The sequence below is a fragment of the Protopterus annectens genome, chromosome 7.part0, assembly GCF_019279795.1.
Source record: "Protopterus annectens isolate FY-2018-M chromosome 7.part0, PAN1.0, whole genome shotgun sequence".
NCBI lineage: Eukaryota > Metazoa > Chordata > Ceratodontiformes > Protopteridae > Protopterus > Protopterus annectens.
The window spans coordinates 1,786,453,088-1,786,473,580 of record NC_056739.1 but is presented as its reverse complement, the minus strand read 5'-3'; positions in this window follow the sequence as shown (position 1 = coordinate 1,786,473,580).

Below are 20,493 nucleotides of genomic sequence, written 5' to 3'. Positions count from 1 at the left end.
AGACTTGCCAGACAGCATAGTAACCCACTATGAACCTGTGAAGCTATTACATGTCCTTTGTGCATGGTTAATTGAGTAGCTCTTCCATTTCGATTAGCTATCATGCTGTTGCAGTGTCCTGTGACTACAAGCCATATGTATCCTGTTATTGTATATTGTACATGCCAATAGACGATACCTTTGGTATGCATGATATGACTGTTATGCTGTGTAGAATATCTGACATATCTACCTACAATACTGTACATTACACATATTTTACATATTATCCCATAATGCAAAGCATACTTGCACAGCAGGACCACCTTAGGCATGTCATTGTCGTTATATGCCCATACACATGCCTACTGTGACAGTATATTAACATATACTATCCCCTGCTATGGCACATACTTGTTGGACATACCCTACCACTGATGGAGGATGGTATGGAATTGTTCTGTTTAAAGCCCTCATGTAGCATCCCTTCTGGTGTCTGTGATGTTTACCTTGTGGCCCACTGCAGGACACACAATTTCTACAAGCGTTAGTATGCTCAGCAAGACATCACTACATAATGCCTTTTCCCACGTTATGCATTGCGGACACTTTTAATTAAATACAAAATAGGCTATACATACACTAACATACTGAGTGTTCTACATACCTTGTTAGCGTTTCCTGTGTACTGACCGTGGGTATGTGTCGGCCTGTAAACACCGATGTGTGTCCAGCAAATGTACCACTATGGCCATTTGAAAAGGTGGCAACCCATGCCAAAGTGGTTCAGTTACCAACTATCACTCTTATACTGTTTAAACAGTTCTATGGCATGAGCATACGGTTTGAATGCCTGGCAAGTAATCCTTATATATGTCGATACCTGTAACGTGGTTTCCTGCCACCAATTGGTGTTCCTGAGTAAATTATTACATGCACATCAGCTGTGCAGCTACCCCATTCACCTATTATGCGGCAACAGTGGGGTATAATTGAATTCTCCACTTGGGCGTTGCCCATTTGCCCTACCTTCAGTGAGACAGCCTGTATGTGTTTTGTTGTGTGTAATTGCAACTGCTATGTGTAGAGACATGGATATTTTGGATTCATATCCCCCATGGATTGTGTGTGATGGCTAGAGTATGTGGTTCTACATGTGAGTGCAGCTGTCATCTCAACTGTCTGATAAGGGACTATTGCAAGCAAAACCTGTAACATCACTGTCTGTTCCATTATACAACGGCTACGATTTCACGTGGCGCCTTTAAAAATGTGTCTCTCACAAGGTATGTTAACGCTTCTGCAGATGTAATTGAGTGAGTGGATGTTTGTGCTATTATTACAGTCTGTGTTTCTATAGTTTCGTGTGTGGGGGATGTAGGTGGATGCACGTAGCATATACTGGTTTGTGGGGCATGTATTTCTACATATTCCATATATGTGTGTGTGGGCTCCTTCCCTAATTAAAGACCTGTCAGTTAGTAGACTTTTGTTACGGGCATATACATTGGGCCGTTGTTAATTGGTTTCTATATAGTATGCAGGTGAGGTTGATACTTCCATACCTCCGGAAATACAGCGATATGTAAAGGAATGTTACTAAATGACAGCTGCCCCGTGTATTTCTGTCCCAGATATTTGCACTCATTGCAGTTGTGTTGGTAACTGAACCTCTTTGGCATGGGTTGCCACTTTTTCAAATGGCCATAGTGGGACATTTGCTGGACACACATCAGTGTTTACAGGCTGACACATACCCACGGTCAGTATACAGGATAGCACATACTTTTATCCTGAATACATACTTATTCTTGTAGGACGTTGGATACTTATCATATTTCATGTATCATTTACATTTCTTACATACAGGCATAACTATTTAATGCAACTATTACATAATATATGGGACATAATTATGTCCTACAATCTCGGACATTTGCCCTTTTTAATGTTTTATGTCAGGACACAACTGCCCAGTGAGGGGTTGTCCCTCCTAATGTGGGACAGGTGGTAACTGTATGCCTACGGCTAGCTATAACCACACCTACCATAATTATCTACCTCTGTGTTAGCACTAACAGACACACGATGCAGACACACACACACACACACATTACAGTCACATGGAAACACACACAGCACCCTCAACACACACATACACAGACTACGGCAATCACAATCACAGTTGAACACAGTACCTACATGGACCGCAACACCGGCAGCGGTAACTAAATGTCCCTTCATATCGTGATAATATTACTCGCGGTTCTAGTGTTCCGGTACTGTGTTCTTTCAGTCTTTCAGCCTTGTGGTTACACGTGTCGGTATGTGACACATTCCATAGTTGGCAGTATCCTATTTATTTGTACCTCCATGGTTGTGTACAAGTCGTTGACCTATCTATATATTTGCAGATATCGGTGACTCCGTATATATCAACATATATCTCTCTATCACCCTTTCTATCTGTATTACACACACACACACACACACACACACACATATATATATATATATATATATATATATATATATATATATATATATATATAAATATATATATATTTCTGACAGAGAGAATGACAGGCAGAATACACCTTTCATTGTGTACTTGTCGGTGTATACTGTTTCCTGGACTCCACACGTTTGTGTTTGAACCTGTCACATTACACACCTGCCGTAGGTACATCTTGGCTACCATAGTGTTAGGTGATTGCGTACATGATTACGTCTTCTACTCCTGGCAGTGGTCGTTTTACCTTTCAAAGCAGGCACTATTAGTACAGGGGTGAATAATGCTGGTTTCACCTGTTCTGGACATCATTGACCATGATCTGCGCGATATTCAGAGAAGCTTAGCCCTGTTTCGCGCATATCCATATAGTCATATTTAAATGACGCTTACAAGCACTGTACAACGCATTTTCCCGCTAACGTGTGCTAAACATGATCTGCTGACCTGCATCTGACATGCATTATTCATGCCTTCGGGATTACGTTACATCCCTTGCAGGACATGGGACCGGGAACATGCATGACAGTCACTGCATTTACCACTTGGGCATCCGGGATTTGTATACGTGTTATGGCATTTTGTATGTGGACTATACTACAGCTGTTACTCCATACTGCAATCACATGGGTAACTCAGTTAGTTTACATATGGATGAGTCCTATTAATGGTATGTCCATGTGATGTGTAATGGATGTGCTCTAGCACTGGGTATGTATATCACAGTGAGCCACACACTATAATGTGCTACACCTTCAAACAAAAGTAGGTGGAGCATGCTGGGGTGTCAGATACATGTCATGGGTTCACCCCATGCCTTGACACGACATCCATGATTACATTATGCGGAGCCCCTCATTAATGCACCAGGGAATCCATGCAGAGTGTGTGGGGAACAGTGATTACACACATGGGATTTCGCAATTGCCTCTGCTCCACTGAGTGACAGTTGGTTACTCAATGTTGTGGCGACAGCAGACACTGTTTGCCTCAATTGATGTATGGCCTCTGACAATCGGGCGTGTACCTACCGATGTACCTGGGAACCTATACACACAGTACCAACATATGCTGATAGGTGCGTGTACTGTTCAGGTGTTGACATTCTTTGTTCAAATAGCTGTTGTGTGTGCAATGGTTGAAGGCTGCCTATGTAGGATTCACACAGTAGCCCACCTATACATTACAATTTACAGGTGGTCGTGTGTGTGTGCCATCCATTTTAGTGTGTGTGGAGGTGGAGAGGTGTATCAGTCCATAGGGGCCTACACTGTCAGAGTATGTGCTATACATTCTCTCTTTACCAAGGCATAGGCATATTGGGCACACCTCTGTCTGCCTACTGGGGCTGGCACAGGGTGTTCATGGTCTGAATCCCTCTGTGCCTGTGATGACCTTGGCAATTGCGGTGGGCTATGAGGGCTTTCACCATTTTGTCCCTGCTGCAGCTGTTTCCGCAGGATCATATTATGTAGCATGGCACATACTATGAAGATGTGGGCACACGTGCCTGGAGAGTACTGCAAGGCTCCACCAGATATGTCCAAGCAATGGAACCATGATTTCAGCCTCCCGAACACATGCTCTATGATAATTCTGGTTTGTGCGTGTGCCTCATTATGGCATTCCTGCATGGGTGTGTATGCATTTCTGATGTGAGTCATCATCCACGTATCCAGTGCATAGCCAGCATCCCCCACAAGGGTGGCCATGTGGGATGTCACCGATGACAAATACCTGATACAGCTGTGAGGCATGCCAGATATGGGAGTCATGGTAGCTTCCAGGGCTGCCAGCACACACATCCATGATAATGCCCTGGGCATTGCACACAACCTGGCAGTTGATGGAGTGGAATCCCTTGCGGTTTATGTAGCACCTACCATGCTCACCGGTTGGTGACTTGATATGTATGTGTGTGCAGTTTATCGAACCCAGTACCTCCAAGTAGTGTGCCACATGGTGGAAGTGATGCATATTGCTGGCCAACTCCTCTTGCCTTCGGGGGAAGTATATATATGCTCATTGGCATGTGGTAACATGACATCCAGGAACTGGTGTAGTACCGTGGATGCTGATGCCTGTGAGATCCCCATTATATCTCCAGTTGGCCTTTGAAAGGTACCTGTGGCTAGTATTCGCAAGCTTACACATACCTTCGTGTTCACTGGGATGGGTTCCCCTCTATTGTTTCTGGATCTCAGGCGTGGCCGGCACAGCTCAACTATTTGCTGTAAGATGTCCCTGTCCACCCTGTAATCCTCTACTATCTCTAGATCATGTAGCCCCTGGTAGGTTACCCTTGGTCTGAACACTCTTCTCCTCCTCTGGGGCCTGTGGTGGTTGTCAGCATCATCCTCCACAACACTGTCAGTCTCTAACACATGGTGTTGAATCACAGCTATGGCAGCTCCCAACATGTACATTTTAAAAGTTCCCCGTATGTTTACACCTATGGTGCAGTGTTTGGGAATACACAGGTATGTGTGGGGCGCTTTCACACTTTATACTATTGTGCTGTGAACACCGATGATGTCATAGGGTGTGTATGTACGATCGTAGCTACAGGGTATCTTATGTGTTTTACGACAAGAACTACTATTGTGGTGCCTTTGGTGTTGAATTACATTTGGCTGCCATGGATTACCTCTTGCCCTTCCCTTTACATTTCTTCACGTTTCACCTGCCATTTTCTGGCATGCATCCAGCAGCCTGCTTTCATTTGTACTTTCCTAGACCTGGCGTATCTTGCGTAATGTGTTCTATTGCCGGTCTACTGCAGGTTTGCTTTGTTCTGCTATGACAGTTCTCCTTTCTTTGCAATCCGACACCTCCCCTATCCTGTTTTGCAGGTTTCTGCGAGCAGACTTGTCAGCTGCCGTCGATTGCCCGCTGTGAGTTAATAGGTGTTAATTGCTCAGTTGTACTCCAATTACCCTACTGCAGCATTTCCTTATTTTCTTCCCCTGACCTTCCTGTTTGTGCTATGGTGCACGGCACGTGTACCCACTTACCGGGTTTCGGGCACGTTTTCATCCCTGTACACATGCGCTTTCGGGCACCATATGTGCTCTCAGCTAAACTATGCTATACCTACCTCCCCACCCCTGTCCTGCAGCTTTGCTTAACAACGGCAAGGCCAGATTTGCATTTCTCCAATGTGCTTACAGCTATGGTGGCACACCCCACTGCTGATGTCATGTATACCTCTGAGCCACTCCTCGGTGTTGTAGCGCTGTGCCATATGGTACATCCTTAATCCGGCGGGATGTTTGCGATTCAGTATTAACTGCCTCATTTGCATGACATTGACTACTAATTCATAGTTACTGCGCCAAACACTGTCACAGACCCTTAGCAGCCCTTGTAGCTTGGTTGTGGTGTACCATGCATACCATTGAGTATTATGGTGAAATCCTGATTTGTATTATATTGCGATTTTATGACATTTGTATATATTTTCTTTGTGTTTCCATTTGCGCACACATGCCCTGCGGTTGTACTTTGCGTTACCGTGCACATGACATTAAATGTTGTTTTTTTAGGTGTTCTGCATCTTTTTCTTATGCCATTGTCTTGTATATTTAGCCATTGGCATATGTTAACTTTGTAATACATGAGCCTGGTCCATTTTCATAGCTCCGATGTTCTGTTTGGAAAAATGTAAACCGTGTTTTTTGGTTTACATTTCTGTGGGATTATGCTACGCCTGCACCACTTCATGTATCACTATGTACCTTCATTTGCATGGTGTGGCACTGCGCATGGGGTGATTAGCATACCAAAGCCGAGGGCTGTGCAGATCTGGCATACGCCAGTAGTGCACGAGGAATTGAATCTTACCTGAATCGCTCGGTGGCCATATTTGGCATTATACCGCCTACGCTACGCCTGCGCCTGGTGCAAGCTTCATAAATCCCGGGGATAGTTAAGAAAAGCTTCAAACTGGAAAACTCCAGGCCCAGATGCAGTACCTAACCTTTGGTTAAAAGTATTAACATCTTTGCATGAAGATTTAGCCATGAGTAAGAACTACTTATATGTAGAGTCTATATTATAAGAATGAATACATAAAATGTCGAACACATTTTTGTTGACACGTTTTAAGCAAATGCTCTTATAAGTGTAAGCTGACAAACTTGAAACTGACATACTCAAAATATTTTAGTTGTCCAACACCAGTCCCACACTGCCGCATTGAACTTGAACTGCAAACACAGTAAATTTCACTTGTAATGAACACCCTAAATCTACGCTACAATCCTTCCTGCTTGTAAAGTAAATGAAGTAACCATACCAACTGACAACCAGTAAATCTCCAAAATTATATTTGACCAAAATGACACTTTCCCAAAACACAAACTAGTTAACACACATATACTAATTTTTCTCTAATTTTTGCAGGGATGGCTGTGCCCTCTGACTCCCATGTGGGGGGCTGTGCACATCAGCATGTGTTGGCCAACTATGACATTTCGAACTTAACATTTTAGATCTTTAGAGCTTTCACTTATAAGAGTATTCACTTAAAATGTGTCGACAAACTGGTGCTCAACATTTTAAGTGTTTGTTCTTATAACAGAACAGACACCAACCTGGCTAACAACAGGAAAAATAATGCTCGTACTTAAGAGTGAACCTGCAAGCTACTCCAAAAATTATAGACCAATAACTTCCCTTCTGATGACATATAAACTGTACATGGATATTGATGCTGCCAGGGTTTATAGTCATTTAGAAAAAAAATCAATTATGGCAGTAGAACAAAAGTACAATAAAAGAAAGTCATATGGAACAAAGGATCACTTGTTAAATAAAGTCATAGTGGAGAACTGTAAAAAGGTGAAGACTGTAAGAATGGCATGGATAAACTACAAAAAAGAATTTGATAGTATCCCACATTCATGGATAAAAGAGTGCCTAAAAATATATAAGATACACCCTACACTGATCTACTACATTGCAGTGACCATGAAGCAGTGGTAGACCACTTTGCAATTAAGCCATGATAAAGGACAAATTATTATCCCAGGGACAAAAATTGAAAGGGGGATAGTCCAGGGTAACTCTCTGTCACTGCTGCTATTCTGTCTTGCCCTAAACTCATTAAGCTATCTACTTAACAGCTTAGGCCATGGCTATAATTTGGCTCCTAGAAAACAACAAAATGTAAAGACTTCTCATCTTCTCTTTGTCGATGATTTAAAACTGTATACCTCTCAGATGAGGAATGGGAAGCACAACTGATTCCAAGATGGACGCCAGCTAGACTGCTCCCTATTCACTGAGCTCCTCACAGCATTGGAAATACCTGCAATTTTTAACAACTTTTAAACGAAATTTCTCCACAGTTTTTTATACAGAAAGTATCTCTGATACATCTTCTACATTCTGGGACTATTTATTTTTTGAAAGAGTGCAATTTTTATGTTAATTTACTTCAGAGTACTTTTGGCCTCAACAGTCTTTGGGCATGTGCACTCTAGAAGCTCCTTTCTGTGTCAGAATTCTTGTTTTCACACCTCTTTTCTGGGCATGGCTGGAAACTCTGACTCCATGGAGACGCAGACAACCAAGGCCAAATTCTCCTCTATGCTTTCTCCAGAGAAAGACACCGGATCTAAGAGATTAAGAACCACCAAACAATCTACTGAGAACATTAAAGTAAGTGCTAAAGATAAAAGTGACTCCAATTTTTATTTAGAAGATTTGAAGATGGCATTACAGCCCATTCAAAGTGCTATTCAGGGTTTCTCTGAATAACTGACAGATTTTGGTAAAACTCTAAAGCAGATAAATGATAGAATGGACTTACTGGAAAATAAAAATCTAGATTTGGAAATAAGAGCAGACTCTATTGAACGTGACTTAAAATCCAAGGATATACTTTTTACAGAAATACAAGCCAAATTACTGGACTTAGAAGCAAGGTCTCGCAGAAATAACATAATAATTAGAGGACTACCTGAATCTTATGATAATCAGAACTTAATTTCAGTGACTAAACAAATATTCAAAGCATTACTTAACTCTGAGACAACCACTGATATATTAATTTTTGAAAGAGTGCATAGAGCCCTGCATGCTAGACAAGAATCTACTTCACCTCGGATTATCTACACACGATTACTAAACTACCAAGACACTCAAAGCATCCTAGAAGCAGCCAAAAGTAAAAAACATCTCATATGGAATAATCATAGGCTGACTTTTGCACAGGATTTACCTCCACAAATAAAAATGAACAGACAAAAGCTATCACCATATTGTGCAGATCTGATAAAAAGGGGCATAAAATTTCGGATGAGGTATCCAAACACACTCTCCTTCAGTTTTAAGGACAGAAGCTATACTGTTACAGAACCACAAGAAGCAAAGGATATCTTTTTAAAATTATTTAAGGTCCTTCCTGACCTTGCTACAAAATAAGTAATTCTTCTTTTATAAAGTAAGTACATTGAACTATAGTTAGTGACCTTACATTTCTTTATATATACTCTTAAATAACTGGGTATATATAACAAGCTTTACCATAAGAAAAATACTCTGGTCTTAAAATGTGTATAATATGTGCTAAATGGTTTATTGAGATGTCACTGTTTTTTAAACATTTTCTAGTTCATTATTTAGTGCTTTTATAGTTTCCCTGAAAATACATTCCAGAGTGTTTTATGTGGTATTATGCTTTTAGTCAGAAATGTCACTCAAACAAAAAAAAAAAGCTTGAAAATCATTTAATCTCTCGTGCTAATGCAGCGTTACCAACCTGCATAGAATTCTGCTGTTGTTGTTTATCTTATCCCAGGCACAATCCATTTTCCCTCCTGTTTGTCAGCCTGATGACGCTACTATCCATAGGAGATTTGTGACAGGTTTATCTAATTAGTTACATCCTGACTGCCTATTTGCTTCCTGTTGCTTGGCTGCTTGTTATCGTACAGATCGCAGATTACTATCTACTTCCTTGGGTTTTCGCTCACGTATGGTATAGCTTCCTGGTTTCGTGATGCAGTCCCCGTTGAAAGATATAACATTAACTATCAGAATCTGCTGATGTTTAATCCAGCCTGGTTATTGCGTGTAAGTTCGTTTTCTTTCTTCAGATAGCTCTGAAGAACTGAATGCTGCGAGAGGACTTCTACATGATCAGTGTTTTTTCTTTGCAGTTGTGCGGGAGTATATCCTGCATTAAGCACATCATCTCCAGAAGTATACGTTATCTCTAAACACAGTACATTAAATACGAGTGACAATTGAGCCAGCCTATATAACTGTTTAAACTCTCTTTTAGCAAACTGCTAAAAAATATGTTTTGGGTATTTTGGTTAAACAAGCAACAAGTACATAAGCACATACATTTATTACCATACACTGACTCACAGTATATTCCTTGTTAAGTTTCCATGATTTAGAAAGCTAATTCACAAATAGGTATATGGTCTGACTATCTGTTTTTTACATCATATGCAATGACCTGAAATATTAATATTAATGAGTTAGTTAGTAAGCCTGATTAACAGGCATCATGTTGAGATGTTTTTTTGCTTGTATGTAGGATTTAGTTGGCCAGTTAATAAGATTAGTGGTTTGGTCCTATGGTGTTGTCTCTAATATTTCAGGCAACTTAGATATATAGTCTCAAATGTACCTTTTTGTGAGACTATGTCTCTCACACTGATCCTGAGATGTGGACCCAATTAATAAGGGGTCTTGATCTTTATTAATGTTTTTCATTACCTTGCAAGTAATTATACTTATACACAAGTGCATTAATATGTATGTTATGTTACACAATTTGATTATATATGGTTTCTCACTGTTATTTACAGTTAATAGAAGCCTTTAGCTTACTCTCCATTTTACATGACCCAGAAACTTGAATTTAAAATATACTCATAATAGGGCTTATTATAATATGTTACATAAATAGTTTCTCATTTATATCTACAATAATAGATTACATATATTATAATTTTATGTTTAGATTGTAAGAGCCATGTGATCTAATATATACAGTGTGACTGATACTAGTTTAGTTATGTATTCTTAATATCCACAGCGCCCACATAGATTGCAATAGTACAAATTGAATGAGGTCTAGAATGGAGAAGATTACATAGAATTATTTTTTTTTTATAGTTTATTGACATATATGTACTATAATTTTATGTTTTGTCATTAATACCTTTAAATTATAAGGTTTGAGATATACTCTTATGGAAATACATTCACTTACATGATTACTTTGCTCTAGTTACATTATAACTTTACTATGATATTCATGTTTCACATACACCTACCAAGGCAAATATATATTATAGTGTTTGATTAACAGTATTTTCTTTATTTAACACAATGTCGAACTAACTATATAGGAGTTTGGGATTACACATATGAATGGGGTTAAGTATGTCGGGCATCTTGTTATCAGATTATTGTGTAAATATGTTTAGCTTTGTTAACTTTATTATAGTCCTTTTTAGGACTCTACTCAAATTTTCTTTTGTTATATGGGATTTATTGGTGACCAAGTACACACATCATATATATAGTTATCTATATCTTCCTTCTTTAGAGAAGTTAAGGTGGGTAGGCACTGAGGTGGGGAGGGGGGAAGATTTTGAGACTAAAGTTAACTCTGTTTTGAATCATACCTATATATATAATAATTGTCGTACTGAGAATAAGTTTTGCTTTTTCTCTTCCTTCTTATTTTTTTTTCATGCACAAACATTTTATTCCCCTGCATTTCCTTTAACAGACCTTTGATAATAACATGACTAATTTATTAATAATTGATTCCTGGAATGTAAGAGGGATTAAGAACAAAGCTAAGAAATCTTTACTATTTCATTTAATGTATAAATCACATGCTAATATATGTTTTCTGCAAGAAACACATACTCTCAGGGATGACTGGTACAAAGAAAAACGCAAAAAATGGGTCAAAAAAATAATAGCTTCTGGTGACACTTCTAATTCCAGGGGGGTAGCTATCATAATTAAACAAAAATTTCAGGGGAGTATTATTGAAGAAAAACATGACAATGAGGGTAGATGGTGCTATTTTACCTCCACCATACAAAATATAGATAAACCACTTTTGGTGCTAAATATTTATGGTCCGTGTAGTCATCAACATGTTTTTATTCTACAGATACATAATATTCTCTCTTCTTATAAAGATCACTATGTTATTGTAGGTGGGGATTGGAATGCTGTAATCAACCCAGTTATTGACCGCACTAGCTGTTCCTCTTCCTATAATCATCAAGCATCCCTTGCACTGGAGGAACTAATATTGGACTATAATCTTATAGACCCTCTACAACTTACTAAATACTCAAACAAAAAAGATATATATACATATTACTCAAAATGTTATCATTCATGGTCAAGGTTAGATTTCTTTCTTATATCTACTTTTTTATCACAATTGTTATTAGACTTTAGTATTGAGCCCAGATTTCTTTCTGATCATTCTAGAATCTTATTAAAATTAAATATGGACTTTAATTCTAGACATACATTCAAACATAATAATTGGACTTTGAATAATAATTTGCTCTCTAATAAAGATATTAGCAATACATGTATAGAAATAATTCAAGAAATGGAAAATAACCTAGATTTAACTGATATTCCCTATGATATACAGTGGGCTGCTTGTAAGGCTAGGTTGAGGGGAGTGTTCATTGGTAAGGCTTCATATATTAAAAAACAAGTTAATAATAAAGAAAGATCCCTAAAACTAAAGATTCAGTCTCTTGAAACTCAATATAGATTAAATTCAGACCCCTCATATTATGAGCAAATTATACAATCTCAAAAAGAACTTCTTTTGCTACATCAAAATAACCTCTCAATATTGGAGCAAAGATTATTAGCTACTTACTCTGAATGGGCTCAAGTGCCCTACAAAACTCTTGCCAGAATAATTAAAAAAAACTTTGACAGACCTAAAATATCGCCTATACAATACAAAAATCAAATATATAACACAGACAAGGAAATTTTGCAACTTTTTACACTATTATATACTGATTTATATTCCAAAAAATCCAAACCTATAGTTAATTGTCATATAAATAGTTTTCTAAGTTCTATAGGGTTTCCTATGTTGAATGAAAAACAACATAACATTTTGTCAGCTCCTCTAAGTCTTCTTGAAATCTCTGATTCCATTGACAGACTCAAACCTGGTAAATCCCCAGGTCCAGATGGATTCACACCAGAATTTTTTAAATCCTTTAAGTCAGTAATTGCTCCACTCTTGTTCAAGGTTTATAATTACATTAAAATAAATGACATAGCTGATCTCCATTGGAACACCTCAAAAACTATACTAATTTTAAAGAATAATAAAGACAAAACAGACCCCAATAATTACAGACCCATTTCATTAATTAATTTAGACATTAAAATTTTATCTTCTATCCTCGCAAATAGACTAAAGAAAGTTTTAACATCTATAACCTCTCCATATCAAACAGGTTTTACATCTCACAGACATGCATGGGACAACACTCTGACTATGGAAGCCATTATACACCCTACGGAAAATGATAATAACCCACTATATGCATTGATTCTTGATGCTTCAAAAGCATTTGATAGAGTGAGTTGGGACTTCCTCTTTCAAGCCATGACCTGTTTCAATATTCCTATATCATTTATAAATTTAATCAAAACTTTATACAAAGAATCCTTTACCAGACTGTATATTAATGGAGCCACATCTATCCCTATAAAAATTACAAATGGTACAAGGCAGGGCTGTCCTTTATCTCCCTTTCTCTTCAATTTGTATTTAGAGCCATTACTTTTATACATAACACAAAATACATTCCATAGGATTCCTAAGGTCTTGAACACTAACTTACCTTTTTCAGCTTTTGCGGACGATTTAGTAATATACTTTCAAACACCTATCACAGATCTAAACAAACTTGTTAACTCTATTGAGAAATTTTCACTTGTGTCGGATTATCACATTAATCCCCAAAAGACTCATATTCTCCCTTTAAACCATCTGGCACATAAATCATTCTTATTTCCTGTATCTCCTTTCAATATTACTTATGAGGTGAAATATTTGGGTATTCGTGTGGTTCAAAATAGCCTATCTTCATTTCAAAATAACTTGAATAAAATATGGACATCAATAATGCTTGATATGCGTAGATGGGAACTACTTAACCTATCACTTTTATCCAAAGCTGCAGTGATTAAAATGAATATTCTCCCCAAATTTCTCTACCAATTCAATTCCTCAGATCAAATCATTCCTAAATCCTTCTTCGATAGAGTTAATAAAGAACTAGCTAAATTTTTGTTGTTTCCTAAAACAGTCAGGATTTCTTATCCTAAACTATCAACTTCTAAAGACAAGGGTGGTTTGGGTCTGCCAAATTTGTATCTCTATTATTTTATTGTTTCAACCAACAAATTACTTTCCATTTCTAAACTGAACAATATTAACTGCAATCAATCTCCAATTTGGGTTAAGCTATGGCATCAATATATCATTTCCAAAAACATTAACCCTGCTGCCATTCCATTCATCTCTATAGATATTATAAATGCACTCAAAATCTCGAATTTCCTAAAACAAAAGATCAAAACATTCCAGGAGTTAATGAAACTTGCTAAGCTTGATAATAGTCTTTATTTACTTCAACCACTTCACTTGAATCCCAACCTTAAATTAGATAATATGTCATTTAATCTTACAAATTAACCTCTTATTAAAAATATGATTGTCTTGGATCTCTTGAAATATAAAGATTTGTCCCTGGCTAATCTGCGGAAGATACTGAAAGTCATTTGTAAATATACTATAATTTTATGTCAATTGAGAGAAGTGGTCTTGGCTAAATGCATTCTCAATTTGCCAAAAGAACAAGATCTTAACAATTTAGATACGATAATTAAAACATTATCACTCCCTGAGAAAATGCTATCAAAATCATATAATTTATTAAACAAATTCATACAAGACTCATTATGTCTTTTTTCTAACTTCTGGGATAAACAGAATTCTCAATTAAATGAGAAACAAAAACTCTTGGCTATTAGAAATACTTTGGAACACTCCCCTTTTAAGAAATTGATCTATACTCAATTGATGATAAATAATAACGCATATTATACCCCTTCCAAACTTAATAAAATTGATGCTAGTAAGTCTCCCTCTTGTCCTTGTTGCTCATTTCCAAAAGCTGACCTTCTGCATATTTTCTGGTATTGCCACTATTCACATAAACTTTGGACTTCTTTGAAGGTAAGGTTACAGAAAATGGGATACCACAAATCCACCTTATCCTGGGAAACAGCAATTCTCCACATACCCTCGATACATTTTTCTAAATTAGACACACATGTTTTGATATTTATTTCCTCTCTCATAAAACTTTACATTTCCAAAATCTGGCTTGATCCGTACTAAATTGATTTGGAATGACTTTAGAACAATGGCTTACTCGTACATTTCTGCACAAAAAATTTTGTTGAATAGTCCCAAAAAAATGGCTTTAAATAACAAAACTATAGAGAAGGTCCTCTATATTATTAATAACGATCATTAGTTTTCACTTTCGTGTCTTAGTACACTAATATGATTTATTTACCTTTATTATTCATTTTCTCATATAATTAATACTTTATTTAATCATTTGCACCTTGGTCACCATTTGTACATATTGTATATATTGTTGTTTTCTTTATTTTTTCCACATTCATGAGTTGAAATGCACATTTATTTGCTGTGTAATCTCTAATAACTTCTAATGATTATATTTACAATTTTTTGATGCTTGTTGTTATGTTATATTCTATAATTCAATAAAGAGATTTTTGAGAAAAAAAAGGAATGGGAAGCACAACTGCAAGTTGTCCAAACCTTTTCAGATGATATAAGAATGTCATTTGGTCTTCATAAATGTCCAAAATCAACATTTAATGCAGGAAAGCTGCAAGACTAGGAAAGCATCAGTCTGGGACAAGAATGTGATATAAAAGAACTTAAGCAAGAGGGAGTGTATAAATATTTGGGAACTGATGAAGTGTCAGGAAGTGCAAATAAAAGTAAGGAATACTTTAGAAGGCTTAAGTTAATCCTGAAAACAGATTTGACATCTAGGAACAAAATCCAAGCTATAAACCAGTTTGCTCTTCCAGTCCTAACAGTTTTGGAGTGATTGACTGGCCCCAATACATGTTGGATAGATTAAATAGAAAATCAAGAAGGATGCATCATGTACATCAAATGATTTATACAAATCAGTGCATACCAAGATTATATATTCCCCATTTTGAAGGAGGGATTGGCCTCCTTGAAAATGATTACATGTATAGATCTACAGTCGTGAGATCACACATATCTGCTGACCTCACAAGACCCAAATGTAGTGAAAGTTCTGAAACATGAAGAGAATTAATCTAAGATGACTTTTCTGCTTAATCCAGCAAAAGCATATCAGCGTCAAGCAGGAACAGAAATCAAAGCAGAAGTAGATAAAAATCAGGCAGCAACTGAATGTGCCAAAAAAAAAGAATATAAGGTGAAGGACCAGACGAGAAGGCAAGAAATGCAGAAAATGCATAAATATAGTTGATCAGAAACACATGCAGGAATGGTTAAGGAGAGGCAGATTCAAACCAAGAGATGAAAAGTTAATATCAGCATCCCAAGATTGAGGGCTTCATACATAGTGGTTTGCAAAATCCATTGAACATATGGGAGAAACAGACAAATGTAGGTTTTGTAAAACAATTTTGGGAACAGTCACATACCTCATTGCTGGTTGCAACATACTAATGACAGAGGGACTATATATTGAAAAGCATAATAATGTGGCAAGAGTGTTGCACTGGGGAATTGTGCAAACATTATGGTATTGAACTGGCTGAAAAACACTAGAAATATGAGCCACAAAGCATCATAGAAAATGATGAAGTTTACATCACATGGGATCACCCATTACTAGCAGTTCAAAAGATAGATGATAGAAAACCAGTTATAGTGGTTCGTGAAAAGAAGACAAAAGTAGCATTGATCATTGAAATCACCACACCCAGTTACTACAGTGACTACAGTGTCTTGTGTACAGAGAGAGACACAAAGTCATAAAATATCAGGATTTGCAGGCAGAAACAAGAGCAATGTGAAAGAAAGATACCCAGACTGTCCCAATATTAGTAGGAGCAATGGGTCTTACAAAAATAGTTTACAATCATATTTAGATATGTTACCAATACATGTAACTCCATACATATTTCAGAAGGAGTCATTACTGGGCATATTGCAGGTGCTGTGAAGAGCACTTCTGGCTGACATCAAAGAATGAAACAATATTAATTTCATGAGCTTTAATCATATTTTGACTTAGGAATGGGGTCCATTCCCATCCTGGTATCAGAAACGCAAAAGATTTGGAGAAATTAAAAAAGACAGTCATCTATGACCACTACATTAGGTTTTCAATTGATTTGCCATTTGGGCTTATTTGTTGGGACACAAGTGTGTGTTATGTGTTGTAGTTGTTTTTTGCATTGCTGTGTATGCAAGTGGTTTCTGTTTGGAAGGTCATTGATGTTTTGTTAAGCTTCTACTAAGTACTTCGACATATGTGGGTTTAAGCGTCTTGTCCTTATTTCATATGGGAGGTGACGTGTGTGCTAACAACCTGTTTGGTGTTTCATTTGTCCTTATGTAAGAGTACTGCTTTTAATTTTATAGTGTAAGTACATCTCTCACATAGAGTATTTGTTTGCTTTGGGAGTAGGTGGTTGTCACTATACATGAAACAGTTGCTACATTGCTTCAGGATGTCCAAGCCAATCAGGCTGGCAAGAGAGACAATGGGAAACTTCTAGACAATTATAGCAGGTTCTTACTGCATGTTCTATTAGGGAAGAGAGTGGGCTAATTTGACCAGACTTCGTTAGTTGCTCCAAGACTACCAGAGGGACTTATACTTGTGTAGATTAAGGTTGAGTAATAAGGCAAATCTGCTTATTGTGCAACTGAGCTGCTCCTATCACAGCAGAGAAGCTTGGGATGGTTTCAGTGACAACTGTCTAGGGAAAACTGTTTTAAGGCTTTTGCATCTATACAGGGCACTGCTAACCCCACTGTGTGAAGCACAGTAACATGCAAATGCAGGGCTTAAATACAAGTGAAGAAAAAAACACTTTTAAGTCAAGCTACCAATAGGAAAGCACACAATGAGCCTTCCTCTAGCAATCCACAACTCAGTTGGGGCTTGATCCATACACGTCTGCCACAAGGGCGCAGGAAAGCACTCCTAACGTAAGATGCTTGGTTTAGTGCTCAAATGTAACAATAACAGTCTAGATTCAGCAGATCTGAATCTAGTTGATGCTATTTAAGGCCACAGTAACAATTTTTAAAGTGCAGAAAAATGCAGGCAAAAACAACAGAAATGAGGCAGCGATTCAATAAAATACAGTCAGTAAAGTCCAATAAAAGCTTAAAATGTACTTACTTTTTTTGGGGGGGTTGTGGTAGATGCTTTGCATTTTGGTAGAAAGTCTCCAGACCTCTGGCTGAAGGCACCAAATGTAGAGCAGCTCCATTTAACTGATTCTGTGTATGTCACATTTTCATCATACATCTTCAGGCTTGTACATATCTGTAAGCTTAGTGGATCCACTTCCTAAACCTTCCTATACATAAGCTGTTGCAGCAGATCTTACATCTAGGGAACATAATGATTCTTCATTTAATAATGAGTTTTAAGGAAATAACTATTGTAAACATAACAAAGGGTCATATCAACCCTCTACAATGAGGTGTGGACAATACAACTGTACTTATTCTCCTGTTGTCATTTCCTTGACGGATTTGTCTTCACTGAGTATTTCATATGAATAAACTGAGACTCAAATGTTAAATATTTCAGTTTGTAATTTACCAGAAGCAGTTAATTCTGCTTTAGAATTGTGTCTTATATTTATTCCTGCTGTTTACCAGATTTGCATACTTTAGCACTGATGTTTTAAAGTAGGTAGAAATTACATATTTTGTATTTTCAGAACAATAACAGTAATTCTACTATTGTTTATGATTTGGAAGAGTCTGACTCCTCCATTGATGAATTTTATACATTTTTGGATGATGAAGATATTTGTTTCAATACTTATATTCTGTTAATATATGAGTGTTGTTTTTGCTAGTCATTTCATTCTTCTATTTAGTAATGGTACAGTCAAGAATTGTTCTAGTGTAGCTATCTGTGAAGTTGAATAACTTTATAATAAGTTGTTCTGGAAAAATATACAATACAATATAATCTGTGATATTATTAAGCCTGATGGTAAAGGGATATTATTGTTATTTTAAACAGTCAACAGTGTATACGTCAGATTTACAAGATACTAATATTATTCTGTTTGTTTCTTTTCATAGTTTGGAGCATTTTTGCATGGATTTCAGGCTTTGTGACAAAAATGTGTTCACTTAGGTTACTTTTAGAGCAAAATGCTTCCTATAATATCATTAAAAATTATTTTCATATGCCTGTTTCTTATAGTCTTCCCAAGATACATGAGAATATGTTTAGTCATCCAGGACATCCTATAATTCCAAATTGTGGCAGTACTTTGGATAATGTGGGTCATGTTATTAACTCACTTAAGCCTAAAATGTCTTTTTTGTATACCTCCAGTTCAAACCCATACCTTTTTGTGGTTTCCAGAACTTTTTGGGGGGATCTGACTTCTTTAACTAATTGACCTACCAGCTAATAATAGGCAGTATTAGAAACGTCAAGTAGTTATTAAAAAATGACACTAAGATTGTTAGTTTAGAATATCCTGCAGTGGAGAAATGAATCTTTGTTTGCCACTTCTTATTCATATTTTCAAATATATGTTCATATTTTCAAAACTGAAAGACCTACATGTTATTAATGTGTATGCACTATGCAGATATGTATATAAGTTGACACAGTTGCATTGAATATGGAAAAGCAAAGCAACTTCTGTAATCATGCCCACTTTTCATAAATGTGTAATTTGTACAAATTTTGTCTTTTTGCACATGCAAAGTATTTTGCAGATGCAAAAATGGTCTATACCTTGTGTGACACCCATGCACTGGCCTAGTTATAAAGGAGCCTCAATCCTCACCACCAACACCAGTGAGGGGTGTCCACATTGGAAGGATAACAAATACATACATACAGTAAAGTACAATTTCCCTTAAGAGCACACAGAGATCACAACCAGTCTGGGGCTGGTTTCTCCCTTTCTCTCCAGATCCCCAATAAGACTCCCCACTGGCACAGCTAGAGGGTTCAGATCTCAGCTGATTGGTCATGCCAGAACCCCCAGAACCCTCTATGTTCAACCAGTGCTTCATGTCCCTGCCCAAGTAGCTGACGCACACACATACACACTTTGAGATTTGATTCATATACAAACACATAGACACTCCTGACAAATGCTGGCACAGGTTCACTAGCTATGCCTCCTTCTGCCTGAACTATAAGGTAGAAATCACTGCCACCAACCACTACTTATCAGTTACTAAGGCCCATCCCAAAGGGTGACCAATTCTACTGTGTAATGTTACTGTTATCCAAGTAGTAAGTTTGACCCAGGGCTAAGGCTATTGAAGTGGCTTGCACAGTATCACCAAATACTTGCAAATACACTAAGAGCTTAAATATCTCTACACAAAACAGCCAGCATTAAAATGTTTAAAAATATTTAATAATAAATAATAACAATGCAAGACAATACTCATTAATTCAACACAGTGACAAAAGAGAGTTTGAAAATCACATGAAATACTTTAAAACAACACTGTAGGACAGTCTCACATAAATGTAGAAAACATCTATACTAATTTGGCTACATTCCTATCTATCTCTAAGAGAAACACTAAGATCTTAATCCTACTTACAAGGCATAGTGTTGTTGAGTTGTTGTCAGTTTCAGAACAAAATATAAAATACACTTCTTTCTTTCTGAGA